The sequence below is a fragment of the Aegilops tauschii genome, chromosome 1, assembly GCF_002575655.3.
Source record: "Aegilops tauschii subsp. strangulata cultivar AL8/78 chromosome 1, Aet v6.0, whole genome shotgun sequence".
Taxonomy (NCBI): Eukaryota; Viridiplantae; Streptophyta; class Magnoliopsida; order Poales; family Poaceae; genus Aegilops; species Aegilops tauschii.
The window spans coordinates 316,693,664-316,711,559 of record NC_053035.3 but is presented as its reverse complement, the minus strand read 5'-3'; positions in this window follow the sequence as shown (position 1 = coordinate 316,711,559).

Below are 17,896 nucleotides of genomic sequence, written 5' to 3'. Positions count from 1 at the left end.
TTTGGGTTTAAGGATATAAACAACATGGCTTACGAGGATTTGAACTGCTGTTCTTTTAGTTCCACTCTTAAATGTTTTGGTTCTTGAAGGCCTGCACTTTCCTGGTGGAGTAGGAGCAAAATAATTCAGAGGGTTTAAAGCTACTACACTTTAGTAGTTAGGATCAATTCTTTGTTTTGGTTTGAAATGCTCCTCAATTGCTCCTATTTGATTGTATCCAAAGGACATGAAATATATTCAGAAAGCGTCAGTTTTGTATTCTGTGTGTGCTGTTAGTTAATCCTTCAAAATTTCATGATACATCGGGTTTATAAAGGGCTATCTCACAAGCACTTGATAGCAAGAGAATTACTCCATGACATTGCCTCAATTGCATGTAATGGCTATTCTCCAAAATAAGATTGTTGCTTACTCTGCTTACCACCTTCTCATTCCAGGCGCTCTAGCTATAATCATGGAAAAGATGGTGTTCGGAGCTATATCTTGGAAAATATTTCTTGTCATTCCATTAAATTTCTGTGGTAACAATTTTCCATCGCTTCTAGACCATAGTGTGTTCCATAAATAGCTTGCGTATAGTATTATAAATGTACTCTTTTCCTTTATTTAGATAAGGTATTTTAATGTTTCCTGTTCTCCATATGCAGTTAGTGTATAATAGCTGCTAATTTTTGCCTTCTGTACTTCTTTAGAAAATGCTGCTGAAGGTAAGAGTAGGACAATGCTAGATATAACTGATGCTAATATGCTGCTGAAGGTAGGAATATGATGGCATGCCCATAATTTCAGGATGATTAAGAGTCTGGTTAAGGCCGGAAATAAATTGACTGGGTAACTAAATTAAGAAGTACTATCAACCTATCCTCCTTTAGGCTATCCTCTTTCTTCTGTTGGAAATTATCGTCTCCTTTAGGCTATCCTCTTTCTTCTGTTGGAAATTATTGTCTCATATTCATTCTGTGAACTTCCGCACAAATGACACTCTGTTTTCAAGTTTTTCTTTCCATTTTCTTTAAGGAGCTCCTTCAGTTAGTATGCTTGAATATTAAAAATCTTTAAATTTTCACTTTGTTCGTATATGTCTGACATGCCTTAAAGTTCTTGCTAGAAGGTTAGAAATGGAGGAGCTGGACATGGATGGCGAGAAGGCGGCCAGACCCGAGTTCGCCTGCCCCTACTGCTATGAGGACCATGAGGTCGCCTCCTTGTGCGCGCATGTAGATGAGGAGCACCCATTGGAGTGGAGATATAGTTTGCACAATGTTCTGGTCCAGCAATGTATTTTAGATGTGCAAAAGATGTAACATCCCAAATTTTCAATTTGGAATGTTATACATTAGATCATCATTGCATAGCATATTTTATTGCATTTTGGCAAAATCCTCGAAATCCTAAGCAACTCAAGGACCCTCGGAGAGAGTTGGGGAATTTTTCGCGGTTTTCATATTTGATTTTTATCAAATAATGAAACGAGGATTTTTGTTTTTATTATTTTTCTCTCCGAAAAATATTTCGTATTAAAATAAATGAGTGGAGAAAATATGACTTCTCCAAAATAATTGAAATATTGGAGGAAAAATATTAAAATCAAATATTTGATTTTATTTGGATTTTATTTGCAATTTTAATTGCATTAGAAAAATTGCACGTTTTCAAAACTGCATTTTCGGGCCAAGAAAATGTTCATCTTGTTCTAATTATTTTAATTAGACGGCGAAAATTTGTTTTGGAATTTTTGGATTTTTATTTATTTTTCTATGATTTTTTTAGTTCGGCGGAATTATATAAAAAAAAATCACCCGAGCGCCGACTCGGCAGAAGCCCAGCCGCGCGGCCCAGCAGCCCACCCCGAGTCGTCCCCGACCTGGAGACGGACTCCCGCCGCCGCCCGTGTCCCTCCAGGACACGTCGCCGCCGCAGCCTTGCCCCTCCCCCACGACACCCCCTCCCCCTCCTATAAGTACCGCCCGCCGCCGCCCCTCTCCCTCACCCCGTTCCTGCCCCGACCCGCACCCGCCAACGCCAGAGGAGCCCGACGCCGGAGCCGACCCCGCCGCCCGAAGGAGTCGCCGCCCCGGAGCCCGTACGCCGCCGCCCGCCGCCTCCCGTCGTCGCCCGTCGCCTCCCCGAGCCCCGCCGCCCCTCGCCGAGCCCCACCGGAGCCCGTCCCGTGCCTCGCTGGAGTTGCCCCGACGAGGTAGCCACAGCCGCCGACGCCGTGCCTGTTTTTTTTAAACCGTTCAGTTTTTTTTTTTGAAACCCTAGATTTTTTTTAGATTGGTTTATTTTTTTGGTTTAGTTAGTTAGTGAACGTTCACCGATCCGTTCGTTTTAACGAATGTGTTCACCGGTTAGCCGCAGTTAACGAACGTCCATTCGTTTAGCTGTTCGTCAGTTAATATATGGTTAAACTTAAGGTGGCAACTAAAACTCACATTTGGGGGGATTGAGGTACCTGGGTATTCCAGGATTGCCTGTTTTCTTTTGGACCGCCACCCAGGCTCAAAGGGATCATGAGATTATTCATGCTAGAAACTTCCGTGTGCAGCCACAAGCTATTATGGGCTCTAGCATAGTTGATTAAGTTGTGTGAACTCTTACAGTGGTAGACTAGCAGATGTAGGGGATGTAGGTGTACCGGTCTACCCATCGTAAGGTGCTAACGCTTCTGAAAGACTGTGTCTCGGTCATCCGGTTCTCAAACATCATGTAGTGCGAGAATCAAGCGGAGGCGATCGAGTCTTGTGGGGAAAAGTGCACAAACCTCTGCAGAGTGTACAATCTAATCATGGTTAGCCGTGTCCCCGGTTATGGACATCTTGAGTATCTAGTACTTGGATTATCATGTGAATCTCATCATGTTACTTTAATTAATTTTGTTGGGTTAATGATGATACTTAATTGGGATTGAGATGCTGTCAACCATCTCAATGTTTAACAACCACCATGATAGTTAAATAAAATTTATTCCTTTGAAGTAGGGAAAAATTGGCTTTTTTGCAAAACAGTAGCCATAGAGCCTTCTACCAGACAGATATGCACGTAGTGATAGCGTCATTCTGTTCATTACTCTCTATGTGTTATTTTGCCAGCATATTCCATGTGCTGACCCGTTTTCGGGCTGCAACATTTCATGTTGCAGACTTTTCAGACGACGAGTAAGGTGCCTTAGGTCGTGGTCTTATACTCAGTGATGCCGTTGGAGTTGATGGACTCACTTATCTTCCAAGTCTTCCACTGTTATCGTTTTTAGATGGCCTTAAGCCATATTTATCATACTTATTTCTCTTTTGAGATACTCGTTGTAATAAGTGTGTGATTGCAACTCTGTTATAAATCCTCCATTTGTACTGTGAGTGTCAGCATTACTGATCCAGAGATGACACTGGTGCACAGCAGCACAGACTGTTTGAGGTCTGGTCGCTACAAAGGTGGTATCAGAGCACACGCTGACTGTAGGACACGACCACTAAGCTTAAACCCTAGAACACTACTCTCTTCTCATTTCTGACTCCTCTCCACTTTCTACTCTTTTAGGAATGGCGGATGCAAGGAACAAGTTCATGCAACCGGATGAAGAGACACCTTTTGGACGACACTTGAAGGAAGTCACTAAGTACCTGAACATCGGAATACCAAGCTTCACCGGAACCTACAACGCCACACTACCAGAAGAGGAGCGCTGGAAGATTCAAGTTCAAGTTCCAGGAAGGACGTTTACGCCAGTCACTGAGCCTATAGAGTTTTCCTTTGATGCACCAACCTGGAGTTTAGGGAAGAGCATGGAAGCCCACATCTCTATGGGACGCATTGGAGAAGTCTACCGCAGGGAGCTTAAGGATACCATTTATCAGATTTGTGGACGCCGAGATGAGCAATGGGAGATGATCAGCACCAAGAAGGATGGATCAATTGCAGCTTTCATCCAGGAGCAAAACCAACACATTCGTCGCCAGGAGAACCAGATGTGCGCAGACATGATAGAACTGAAGAAGGCATTGACCAAGATCACGGAGTTGGAGGAAGAACTCAAGGCTATGCGCGATGGATATGAGGAGGAGATCGCCACGTTGTTGGAAAAGAACGGCGACCTGATACAGAAGATCGGAGTATTCATGGGAGACCCAGCACCAGGAGGAGAAGATGACGATTCTACTTGCCCGGATAACTACATCATCATCGACGACACCGACTCAGACCCCAGTGAAGATGACTTTGTTGATGAAGCTGGAGCAGATATCATGGAGTCTTCGACCGATCAAAATTTCTAGTAGACCCCCATAATCAGTAGTAGTATTCCCCCCATGTATATAGTATAGTCCGAGCACTTTTGTAACGATAGTTAGATCGATTGTATGCCTTGTTTGATTGATTGAGTGATATTGATTGTGTTTGTCTCATGAGCATATGGGTAGTGTTTTCCCTCTAGACCTCATTCTATTCTAAATTCTCATCTTTTCTAAATCTATCAGATGCCTCTGAGACGCGACACCGGATTTGTTTTCCCACCGGAGATCACTTAGTTGATTCAGCAGCAGAATGCCCTGATGCAAGTATTAGTACAGAACCAAGGCAACAACAACAACAACCCACCACCACCAACTGTTGATCACTTAGCCCGTTTCTTGAGGCTAAATCTGCCGGTGTTTTCCAACAGCACCGAGCCAATTGTTGCAGATCATTGGCTCCGCAAGGTTGGAAGGGAGTTGACCACTGCAGGATGCACAGATGCGGAGAGAGTGCATTTTTCCGCACATCAGCTTGATGGACCCGCAGCATCATGGTGGGAGAATTACACAGCCACACACCCTATTGACACTGTCACATGGGACCAGTTTCAGCAAGTTTTCCGTACTGCCCATGTTTCAGCAGGAGTCATGGCTATGAAGAAGCGTGAGTTTCGCAACCTACGCCAAGGAGGACGCACCGTAGGCCAGTATGTGGAGGACTTTAGTAAGTTAGCACGTTATGCTCCAGATGACGTTGCTACAGATGCAGCCAGTAGGATTGCTACAGCCATTGCCGATACCCGAATGGAAATGGGATAAACTAGGCATGGATTTTATCACGGGATTACCCAGGACTCGTTCAGGCTATGACTCAATATGGGTTGTAGTCGATCGTTTGACAAAAGTAGCTCATTTCATCCCACTGAAGACCACTTACACCAGTGCTAAGTTGGCAAAGATATACATGACCAGAATCATATGTTTGCATGGAGTTCCGAGGACCATTGTATCAGATAGAGGAACCCAGTTTACCTTGAAGTTTTGGAATCAGTTACATGAAACTTTGGGAAGCAGGCTAGAATTCAGTACAGCTTTTCACCCACAGACAGATGGTCAGACCGAGAGAGTCAATCAGATTTTGGAGGACATGTTGAGAGCTTGTGCGCTAGATTATGGATCTAGTTGGGACGACAACCTGCCGTATGCAGAGTTTTCTTACAACAACAGTTATCAAAACAGTTTGAAGATGGCCCCTTTCGAAGCTTTATACGGAAGGAGGTGTAGAACACCATTGTTATGGGACGAAGTTGGAGACCGCCAGTTGTTTGGACCAGACTTGATTAAGGAATCGGAACAGAAGGTGAAATTGATTCGCGATAGGCTCAAGGTAGCCCAGTCCAGGAAGAAGAGTTATGCGGATTCTAAACGCAAGGAGACAGTTCACGAAGTCGGAGACAGAGTTTATCTTCGTGTATCACCACTTCAAGGAGTGAAGCGCTTTGGAGTTAAAGGAAAGTTAGCGCCACGTTTTGTCGGACCATACAAAGTTTTGGAGCGTATGGGAGAAGTTGCTTACAAGCTGGAATTGCCTGAAGGATTGTCAGGAGTTCATGATGTATTTCACGTTTCCCAGTTGAAGAAGTGCCACGCAGAGATGGCTGAGATACCACTGAGAGATACGGTGCCACTGGAAGCGATTCAGCTAGATAGTGACTTGACCTATGAGGAGAAACCAGTTAAGATTCTTGAGTATGCCAGCCGAGTCACCCGCAGCAAGGTTATCAAGTTTTGCAAAGTTCAGTGGAGTCACCATACCGAGGACGAAGCCACCTGGGAGCGAGAGGAAGATCTACGGAAGAACCACTCTCACCTATTTTCTAGCCAACCCGAATCTCGAGGGCGAGATTCATCTTAAGGGGGGTAGGTTTGTAACATCCCAAATTTTCAATTTGGAATGTTATACATTAGATCATCATTGCATAGCATATTTTATTGCATTTTGGCAAAATCCTCGAAATCCTAAGCAACTCAAGGACCCTCGGAGAGAGTTGGGGAATTTTTCGCGGTTTTCATATTTGATTTTTATCAAATAATGAAACGAGGATTTTTGTTTTTAATTATTTTTCTCTCCGAAAAATATTTTATATTAAAATAAATGAGTGGAGAAAATATGACTTCTCCAAAATAATTGAAATATTGGAGGAAAATTATTAAACTCAAATATTTGATTTTATTCGGATTTTATTTGCAATTTCAATTGCCTTAGAAAAATTGCATGTTTTCAAAACTGCATTTTCTGGCCAAGAAAATGTTCATCTCGTTTTAATTATTTTAATTAGACGGTGAAAATTTGTTTTGGCATTTTTGGATTTTTATTTATTTTTCTACGATTTTTTTTAGTTCGGCGGAATTATTTAAAAAAATCGCCCGAGCGCCGACTGGGCCGAAGCCCAGCCGCGCGGCCCAGCAGCCCACCCCGAGTCGTCCCCGACCTGGAGACGGACTCCCGCCGCCGCACGTGTCCCTCCAGGACACGTCGCCGCCGCCGCCTTGCCCCCTCCCCCACGGCACCCCCTCCCCCTCCTATAAGTACCGCCCGCCGCCGCCCCTCTCCCTCACCCCGTTCCCGCCCCGACCCGCACCCGCCGACGCCGGAGCCGACCCCGCCGCCCGAAGGAGTCGCCGCCCCGGAGCCCGTACGCCGCCGCCCGCCGCCTCCCCGAGCCCCGCCGCCCCTCGCCGAGCCCCGCCGGAGCCCGTCCCGAGCCTCGCCGGAGTTGCCCCGACGAGGTAGCCACAGCTGCCGCCGCCGTGCCGGTTTTTTTTTAAAACCGTTCGGTTTAATTTTTTTTAAACCCTAGATTTTTTTTTAGATTGGTTTTTTTCTCGGTTTAGTTAGTTAGTGAACGTTCACCGATCCGTTCGTTTTAACGAACGTGTTCACCGGTTAGCCGCAGTTAACGAACGTCCGTTCGTTTAGCTGTTCGTCAGTTTTCTTTTTCGTCGGTTTTTCCGCGATTATTCCAGATCGCGATTTCTGATCAGATTTTCGTTATGGTTTATCTTTTTGCTCGTTTATCAGAATCAGGCGATTCAAGCGCCTAGAGTTTCGTCTCGAAATTCTCTTTCCGTTTAACCTATTCAAACAAGTTTTTGCTACTGTAAAATTTGACTTAGATCCAGATTAGTAAATGAAGCTTGTTTCTTTCGCCGTTTGACTTTCGTTCCTTCGTTTGATTCGATTCTTTTTGCAAACCGGAGTTCTTAAGTTGAACTTTATGGTTAGATCTTTATTTGAGTTTTACCTGTGCATTAGATGAGTGCTTATTGTTTGCTTGTTTGTTTGCGATAGAGTACCCGGAGTGCGCCGCTTGCTACTTCGAATCTCTAGGTTTCACGGATCATCAGCAAGGCAAGTAACACTTTGATCATACCTGTTTTACAACCCAGTTTTATTGCATTAGACCAATCCTCAAACAATTGCATGATTAGGATCTAATTAAATTGTGGGTATTGGGAAGTAGTTGAGGTAGTACCTATTACCTGTTTTATTATCAAACCCTTGGGAGTTACTTCTACGTTTGCTTATATTGCTATGCTATGCTAGTAGACGTGGATTGGGTTTGAGTGTATCCATGACAGATGTGAGATTGTTAATATATGGTTAAACTTAAGGTGGCAACTAAAACTCACATCTGGGTGGATTGAGGTACCTGGGTATTCCAGGATTGCCTGTTTTATTTTGGACCGCCACCCAGGCTCAAAGGGATCATGAGATTATTCATGCTAGAAACTTCCGTGTGCAGCCACAAGCTATTATGGGCTCCAGCATAGTTGATTAAGTTGTGTGAACTCTTACAATGGTAGACTAGCAGATGTAGGGGATGTAGGTGTACCGGTCTACCCATCGTAAGGTGCTAACGCTTCTGAAAGACTATGTCTCGGTCATCCGTTTCTCAAACATCATGTAGTGCGAGAATCAAGGGGAGGCGATCGAGTCTTGTGGGGAAAAGTGCACAAACCTCTGCAGAGTGTACAATCTAATCATGGTTAGCCGTGTCCCCGGTTATGGACATCTTGAGTATCTAGTACTTGGATTATCATGCTAATCTCATCATGTTACTTTAATTAATTTTGTTGGATTAATGCTGATACTTAATTGGGATTGAGATGCTGTCAACCATCTCAATGTTTAACAACCACCATGATAGTTAAATAAAATTTATTCCTTTGTAGTAGGGAAAAATTGGCTTTTTTGCAAAACAGTAGCCATAGAGCCTTCTACCAGCCAGATATGCATGTAGTGATAGCGTCATTCTGTTCATTACTCTCTCTGTGTTATTTTGCCAGCATATTCCATGTGCTGACCCGTTTTCGGGCTGCAACGTTTCATGTTGTAGACTTTTCAGACGACGAGTGAGGTGCCTTAGGTCGTGGTCTTATACTCAGTGATGCCGTTGGAGTTGATGGACTCACTTATCTTCCAAGTCTTCCGCTGTTATCGTTTTTAGATGGCCTTAAGCCATATTTATCATACTTATTTCTCTTTTGAGATACTCGTTGTAATAAGTGTGTGATTGCTACTCTATTATAAATCCTCCATTTGTACTGTGCGTGTCAGCATTACTGATCCAGGGATGACACTGGTGCACAGCAGCACAGACTGTTTGAGGTCTGGTCGCTACAAAAGAGTAGTAGGGTTTTGGCATGTCTTGGGGTAGAAAATTGATATTGATCTTGAAACCTCAAGATAGAAAAAAGAGCTTTTCACATTTGTTGCTGTTGAATCCTGACTAGCAATTATATAACCCTCAGGCCTCAGTAGCAATTATGTCACCTTCTTATTTGTTCTCAGGTTACTTGCCTTCTTCTTTCAACCCATCTCTCTAAGAATTATAGTGCAGGTTTTGTAGGGCAGGTTAAAGAACCCAATACAATGCTCTTTGAGTTGAGTTTTTTTATATTCTCTGGCATGATTGTTGTGTGCACTTCTTACTGAAGATTATCCCAGTGTTATTTGCTTTCCAAAAAGAAAGAGACGGTTCAATGTGCGCTTCATATCATCACATCGAATGGAATAATCAAATAGGCTTATATATCATCATATCTGCACACATAATCTATTCTATGATTGTTTACCTCTTTAGTCTACTGTTGTTAGATGATGAACTTATGCTATTTTATGCCAAGTAGTTAAATTTGTGCGCATCTTCTGATGGATCATACTTAGATTTTGCAATTGTGGCCCATAGGGCCATGCCAATTAGTGTTGGCCATGATCAGGAGTAAATTTGTACAGATTTTGATTTGCATGTTATTTTGTCCAGCATGGAAGGCCTGATGCAGAATCCAGATGCAGTGCAGCCATGGTCGATGAAGTGGCGTCATCTTCTTCATCGACGACTCTCGCAACAATTGTTACAGCCGAATACGAATGTTCAGAATCTTCAATAGACGGCGTGCGATGCCATCTTGCATTTGGTGGAGGCATGGAATCAAACTTGAAGTTCTCTGTGAAGCCATCTTCGCGAAGATCGTCTTCAGGACAGAGCATTGTGAGGCTCTTCCAGGACCGCCGACAGGCTTCATGTGCAACAAGCGAGTTCTTGGTGGCCAAGTTTCGGATGCGATTGACATCCACCAAGAGACTCTGCATCTGATGCTTCAGCCAGTCATGGTGCTTATCCTGCTTCTAATGCAACGCCACAAGCAGCTCTCGGTCATTGAGTACACGAGATCGCTTCCGAGGCCTTTGGGCAATAGTACTTGCAGTGGCTTCAGTGTTGGCACGGTGTGGCACTCGCATGTTTCCAGCCAGAGGATAAGCAGCGGTTGCAGCATTGGGGACAAGAATTCCTTCAATTGGTTGCGAGAAGCTTTGTTGTTCAGCATTCTGAAGATGTAGGGGCTTCTTGGTAGGCTCGAGGTAGATGGCTTCAATTGACAGATCAACCTCAGGCAGAAAAACAATGTGGTTTAGCGCTGAGGGCTGATAGTCAATGGTGGAATGAAGCTTGATCAGGCGCATCACCCATGGAGCATAGAACTTCAGGCCAAACAGATCAATCCCAGAAGCAGCTAGTTGTCTGATGAAGAAATCCTGGGTATTGAATTTGATGCCATTGATGATATAAAATACCAAAGTTTTCATGGCTCCTTCAAACTTAGCTTCAGAAGAATGTCCCTTGATCGGCCATAGAGTATGCCTCAGAATATGGTATATTGTATGTGGCGAGTACTCGAGGTTCTTCACAAAGAACTCCTTTGGGTATTCAGCATCTTGAGGGAATGTCTTCATCATACTGAGCATCTGACTCATGTTTGGTTCGGGCCTCTGAAAGATACTCTGCAGTTCACCTCTATGAAGCTGACAACCAGGTTTGTATAACTCACCTGGAGTGGGCAGGGAAGTAAGCTCGATAATGTCTTGAGCTTTAGCTTCGTGATGTATATCACCTGACATCCACTCAAGGATCCATGTCTTCGGATCCCTATTGTAGCCGCGAATATGGAGTGTGGCATAGAACTGCAGCAGAAGCTCTTCATTCCAGTGTTCTTTGTCAGTGACAAACGGTAGAAGACCAACATCCCTAAAGCAGTCAAGAGCTTCTTCAAGACACGGCAGCCCAGCAATAGCTTCACAATTCAGACGCATGTGTGGAAAGATCCACTCTTGATTGTACATGATGCATGAGTAGTAGCTTCGCTGCTGATGGCTCCAAAATCTATCTGAAGAGATCTTAGGCTTCGTGTAAGGATTCTTGGCACTGTCAAAGAAAGTGTTGTGCTCTCTGAAGCTGTGCATGCTAAAAGAACCCTATGTCGTTGCAGCACTTGGAAGCCTTGGCAGCCTAGACTTGGGCTTCTGAACTTGAGGCCTCTGCTCCACATGGTAATCATATTGTGGTACTGGAGCAGTGGGTGGAACCATAATTGGCCATCTGACTGTGACAAGCTGACCTTCACGATTGAATGCATGTTCCATGGTGTGAGGCCTTGGAGGAGGAACTGTGCCATCCGAGACGAGTGGCGTCAAGGTGACTTCAGCATTCTCATTAGCTTCAGGCTCCACATTGTCTTCAGCCATGACTGAGTCATTGGCTTCGGTGGTGTTGTTGGTGGCAGCCTCAGTGTTTTCAACCTCCATCTGTTGAAGAACTGGAGGGTCAGGCACAATCACATTCTCCTCGAGAACGACTTGATCAGTAGCTGGGGGTGTGGCAACTCTTTCTTCTTCTCTCTCTTATTTGTCTTCATCAGCTGATGCAGCCGGAATGTCTTCAGCAACTTTGGCTTTAGACTCAGAGGCATTCGCAGTAGGGGTGGCTTCAGGAAACACTTGACGTGCGACTGAGCTTTGCTGCACTTCCCCTTCTGGAATGCTCGACATGGTGACCTGTGGCCTGGGGCCTTTGCGAAGCCTGCGAAATGTGGGCGACGCCTTCGGTGAGGGAGTGGTCTGTACCATGTATTTGTCGTCGTCAAGAACCAAAGTGGTGACTTGAGGTGGTGGTGTTCTTGGTGTCTCATCATGTGCTGGGGTGTCTTGCTGTTGGCGCTTGGCCCATGAGTCATCCTGAGCGATTGGCGTCAATGGACGACCAATGCTGATAAGTTCACTGCTCGTCAGAGCAGGCGATGATACCGACTGGGGCTCGAGCTGAGGAAGGACTACATCATCATCAACATTGTCTTCATGACCAATGTCTTCAGCTGTGGTGGGGTCAGGAGCTGGAACTTCTTCACTTTCTGGAGCTGATACGTCCATTTTGCATCATGCTTTTATATCATTATTTATTGCTTTATGGGATATTACCACACATTATGTCACAATAGTTATGCCTATTCTCTCTTATTTTACAAGGTTTACATGAAGAGGGAGAATGCCGGCAGCTGGAATTCTGGGCTGAAAATGGAGAAAATATTAGAGACCTATTCTGCACAACCCCAAAAGTCCGGAAACTTCACGGAGGCACGTTTTGGAATTAATAAAAAACACTGGCGAAAGAATCAACCAGAGGGGGTCCACACCCTGGCCACGAGGGTGGGGGCGCGCCCTACCCCCTGGGCACACCCCCTGTCTCGTGGGCCCCCTGGCAGGCCTTCGGTGCCCATCTTTTGCTATATGAAGTCTTTCGCCCTGGAAAAAATAAGAAGGAAACTTTCGGGAGGAAGCGACGCCGTCTCAAGGCGGAACCTGGCGAAACCAATCTAGGGCTCCAGCGGAGCTGTTCTGCCCGGGAAACATCCCTCCGAGAGGGGGAAATCATCACCGTCGTCATCACCATCGATCCTCTCATCGGGAGGGGGTCAATCTCCATTAACATCTTCACCAGCACCATCTCCTCTCAAACCCTAGTTCATCTCTTGTATCCAATCCTTGTCTCAAAACCTCAGATTGGTACCCGTGGGTTGCTAGTAGTGTTGATTACTCCTTGTAGTTGATGCTAGTTGGTTCATTTGGTGGAAGATCATATGTTTAGATCCTTTATGCATATTAATACCCCTCTGATTATGAACATGAATATGATTTGTGAGTAGTTACGTTTGTTCCTGAGGACATGGGAGAATTCTTGCTATAAGTAGTCATGTGAATTTGGTATTCGTTCAATATTTTGATGAGATGTATGTTGTCTCTCCTCTAGTGGTGTTATGTGTACGTCGACTACATGACACTTCACCATTATTTGGGCCTAGGGGAAGGCATTGGGAAGTAATAAGTAGATGATGGGTTGCTAGAGTGACAGAAGCTTAAACCGTAGTTTATGCGTTGCTTCGTAAGGGGTTGATTTGGATCCATATATTTCATGCTATGGTTAGGTTTACCTTAACACTTCTTTTGTAGTTGCGGATGCTTGAAATAGGGGTTAATCATAAATGGGATGCTTTTCCAAGGAAGGGCAGCACCCAAGCACTAGTCCACCCACATATCAAATTATCAAAGTAACGAACGCGAGTTATATGAGCGTGATGAAAACTAGCTTGACGATAATTCCCATGTGTCCTCGGGAGCGTTTTCCTTTATTTAAGAATTTGTCCAGGCTTGTCCTTTGCTACCAAAAGGATTGGGACACCTTGTTGCACTTTATTTACTCTTGTTACATGTTACCCGTTACAAATTACCTTATCACAAAATTATCTGTTACCGATAATTTCAGTGCTTGCAGGGAATACCTTACTGAAAACCGCTTGTCATTTACTTCTACTCCTCGTTGGGTTCGACACTCTTACTTATCGAAAGGACTATGATAGATCCCCTATACTTGTGGGTCATCAAGACTCTTTTCTAGCGCCGTTGCCGGGGAGCGAAGTGCCTTTGGTAAGTGGAATTTGGTAAGGAAAAATTTATATAGTGTGCTAAAATTTACTGTCACTTGTTACTATGGAAAGTAATCCTTTGAGGGGCTTGTTCGGGGTATCTTCACCCCGACCAGTAGAGCAAATAGTTGCTCCTCAACCTACTGAATCTACTGAAAATGTTTACTTTGAAATTCCTTCGGGTATGATAGAGATACTGCTAGCTTATCCTTTTACAGGTGATGGAACATTACATCCCGATTTGCACCTAATCTATGTGGATGAAGTTTGTGGATTATTTAAGCTTGCAGGTATGCCCGAGGATGTTATCAAGAAGAAGGTCTTCCCTTTATCTTTGAAGGGAAAGGCATTGACATGGTTTAGGCTATGTGATGATATGGGATCATGGAACTACAACCTATTGAAATTGGAATTTCATCGGAAGTTTTATCCTATGCATCTTGTTCATCGTGATCGTAATTATATATATAATTTCTGGCCTCTCGAAGGAGAAAGCATCGCTCAAGCTTGGGGGAGGCTTAAGTCAATGTTATATTCATGCCCCAATCATGAGCTCTCAAGAGAAATTATTATTCAAAATTTTTATGCTCGACTTTCTCTCAAGAATCACTCCATGCTCGATACTTCTTGTACAGGTTCTTTTATGATGAAGACTATTGAATTCAAATGGGATTTATTGGAAAGAATTAAAGGCAACTCTGAAGATTGGGATCTCGACGAAGGTAAGGAGTCAGGTATAACACCTAAGTTTTATTGTGTTAAATCTTTTATGGATACCGATGTTTTCCGTGAATTTAGCACTAAATATGGACTTGACTCTGAGATAGTAGCTTCTTTCTGTGAATCATTTGCTACTCATGTTGATCTCCCTAGGGAGAAGCGGTTTAAATATAATCCTTCGATTGAAGTAAAAGTAGTTGCACCTATTAAAGTTGAAGAAAAGACTATCACTTATAATGTTGATCCTATTGTTCCCACAGCATATATCGAGAAACCACCTTTCCCTATTAGAATAAAGGATCATGCTAAAGCTTCAACTATGGTTCGTAAGAGTAATACTAGAACACCTACACCTTCTGAGCAAATTAAAGTTGAACCTAGTGTTGTTGTTGTTAAAGATCTCTTGGCCGACAATATTGATGGGCATGTTATTTACTTCTATGATGAAGCTGCTAGAATTGCTAGACCCGATACTAAATATAAACATAGACCTGTTGTAGGCATGCCTGTTATTTCTGTTAAAATAGGAGATCATTGTTATCATGGCTTGTGTGATATGGGTGCTAGTGCAAGTGCAATACCTCATTCCTTATACAAAGAAATTATGCATGATATTGCACCTGCTGAGATAGAAGAAATTGATGTTACAATTAAGCTTGCCAATAGAGACACTATTTCACCAGTTGGGATTGTTAGAGATGTTGAAGTCTTGTGTGGGAAAGTTAAATATCTTGCTGATTTTCTTGTTCTTGGTTCCCCACAAGATGACTTTTGTCCCATTATATTTGGTAGACCCTTCTTGAATACTGTTAATGCTAAGATAGATTGTAAAAAGGATGTTGTTACTATTGGTTTAGGGGATATGTCTCATGAGTTTAATTTTGCTAAATTTCGTAGACAACCCCATGATAAAGAATTGCCTAGTAAAGATGAAATTATTGGTCTTGCTTCTTTTGCTGTGCCTCCTAATGATCCTTTAGAACAATATTTGCTAGACCATGAAAATGATATGTTTATGAATGAAAGAAGGGAAATAGATGAAGTATTCTTTAAACATGGACCTATTTTGAAACACAACTTGCCTGTTGAAATCCTAGGGGATCCTCCTCCACCCAAGGGTGATCCCGTGTTTGAGCTTAAACCATTACCTGATACTCTTAAATATGCTTATCTTGATGAAAAGAAGATATATCCTGTTATTATTAGTGCTAACCTTTCAGAGCAATAAGAAGAGAAATTATTGAAAACTCTGAAGAAGCACCGTGCTGCTATTGGATATACTCTTGATGATCTTAAGGGCATTAGTCCCACTTTATGCCAACACAAAATAAAGTTGGAGAAAGACGCTAAACCGGTTGTTGATCACCAACGAAGGTTAAATCCTAAGATGAAAGAAGTGGTAAGAAAAGAAATACTAAAGCTTCTAGAGGAAGGTATAATTTATCCCGTTGCTGATAGTCAGTGGGTAAGTCTTGTCCATTGTGTCCCTAAGAAGGGAGGTATTACTGTTGTTCCTAATGATAAAGATGAATTGATCCCACAAAGAATTGTTACAGGTTATAGAATGGTAATTGATTCTCGTAAACTAAATAAAGCTACTAAAAAGGATCATTACCCTTTACCTTTTGTTGATCGAATGCTAGAAAGATTATCCAAACATACACATTTTTGCTTTCTAGATGGCTATTCTGGTTTCTCTCAAATACCTGTGTCCAAAGAGGATCAAGAAAAGACCAGTTTTACTTGCCCTTTCGGTACCTTTGCTTATAGACCTATGCCTTTTGGTTTATGTAATGCACCTGCTACCTTTCAAAGATGCATGATGGCTATATTCTCTGATTTTTGTGAAAAGATTGTTGAGGTTTTCATGGATAATTTTTCCGTTTATGGAACTTCTTTTGATGATTGCTGGAGCAACCTTGATCGAGTTTTGCAGAGATGTGAAGAAACTAATGTTGTCTTGAATTGGGAGAAGTGCCACTTTATGGTTAATGAAGGTATTGTCTTGGGGCATTAAATTTCTGAAAGAGGTATTGAAGTTGATAAAGCTAAAGTTGATGCTATTGAAAAGATGCCGTGTTCCCAGGACATTAAAGGTATAAGAAGTTTCCTTGGTCATGCCGGTTTTTATAGGAGGTTCATTAAAGACTTCTCTAAAATTTCTAGGCCTCTGACTAATCTCTTACAAAAAGATGTTCCTTTTATCTTTGATGATGATTTTGTATAAGCATTTGAAATACTTAAGAAAGCCTTGATTTCCGCACCTATTGTTCAGCCACCTGATTGGAATTTACCCTTTGAAATTATGTGTGATGCTAGTGATTATGCTATAGGTGTTGTTCTAGGACAAAGAGTTGATAAGAAATTAAATGTTATCCAATATGCTAGTAAAACTCTAGACAGTGCCCAGAGAAATTATGCTACTACTGGAAAAGAATTTTTAGCAGTTGTATTTGCTTGTGATAAGTTCAGACCTTATATTGTTGATTCTAAAGTAACTGTTCACACTGATCATGCTGCTATTAAATATCTTATGGAGAAAGAAAGATGCTAAACCTAGACTTATTAGATGGGTTCTCTTGCTACAATAATTTGATTTGCATATTATTGATAGAAAGGGAGCTGAGAAACCCGTTGCAGACAACTTGTCTAGGTTAGAGAATATTCTTGATGACCCACTACCTATTGACGATAGCTTTCCTAATCAACCATTAGCTGTCATAAATGCTTCTCGCACTGCTCCATGGTATGCTAATTACATTGTTGCTAAATTTATACCACCTAGTTTCACATACCAGCAAAAGAAAAAGTTTTTCTATGATTTAAGACATTACTTCTGGGATGATCCACACCTTTACAAAAGAGTAAATGGTGTTATTAGACGCTGTGTACCTGAGCATGAACAGGAACAGATCCTACGGAAGTGTCACTCCGAGGCTTATGGAGGACACCACGCTGGAGATAGAACTGCACATAAGGTATTGCAATCCGGTTTTTATTGGCCTACTCTCTTCAAAGATGCCCGTAAGTTTGTCTTGTCTTGTGATGAATGTCAAAGAATCGGTAATATTAGTAGACGTCAAGAAATGCCTATGAACTATTCACTTGTTATTGAACCATTTGATGTTTGGGGCTTTGATTATATGGGACCTTTTCCTTCCTCTAATGGGTATACACATATTTTAGTTGCTATTGATTACGTTACTAAGTGGGTAGAAGCTATTCCAACTAGTAGTGTTGATCATAACACCTCTATTAAGATGCTTAAAGAAGTTATTTTTCCGAGGTTTGGAGTCCCTAGATACTTAATGACTGATGGTGGTTCACATTTTATTCATGGTGCTTTTCATAAAATGCTTGCTAAGTATGATGTTAATCATAGAATAGCATCTCCATACCATCCATAGTCTAGTGGTCAGGTAGAATTGAGTAATAGAGAGTTCAAATTAATTTTGCAAAAGACTGTTAATAGATCTAGAAAGAATTGGTCCAAGAAACTTGATGATGCATTATGGACCTATAGAACTGCATATAAAAATCCTATGGGTATGTCTCCGTATAAAATGGTTTATGGAAAAGCATGTCACTTACCTCTCGAACTAGAACATAAGGCATATTGGGCCATTAAA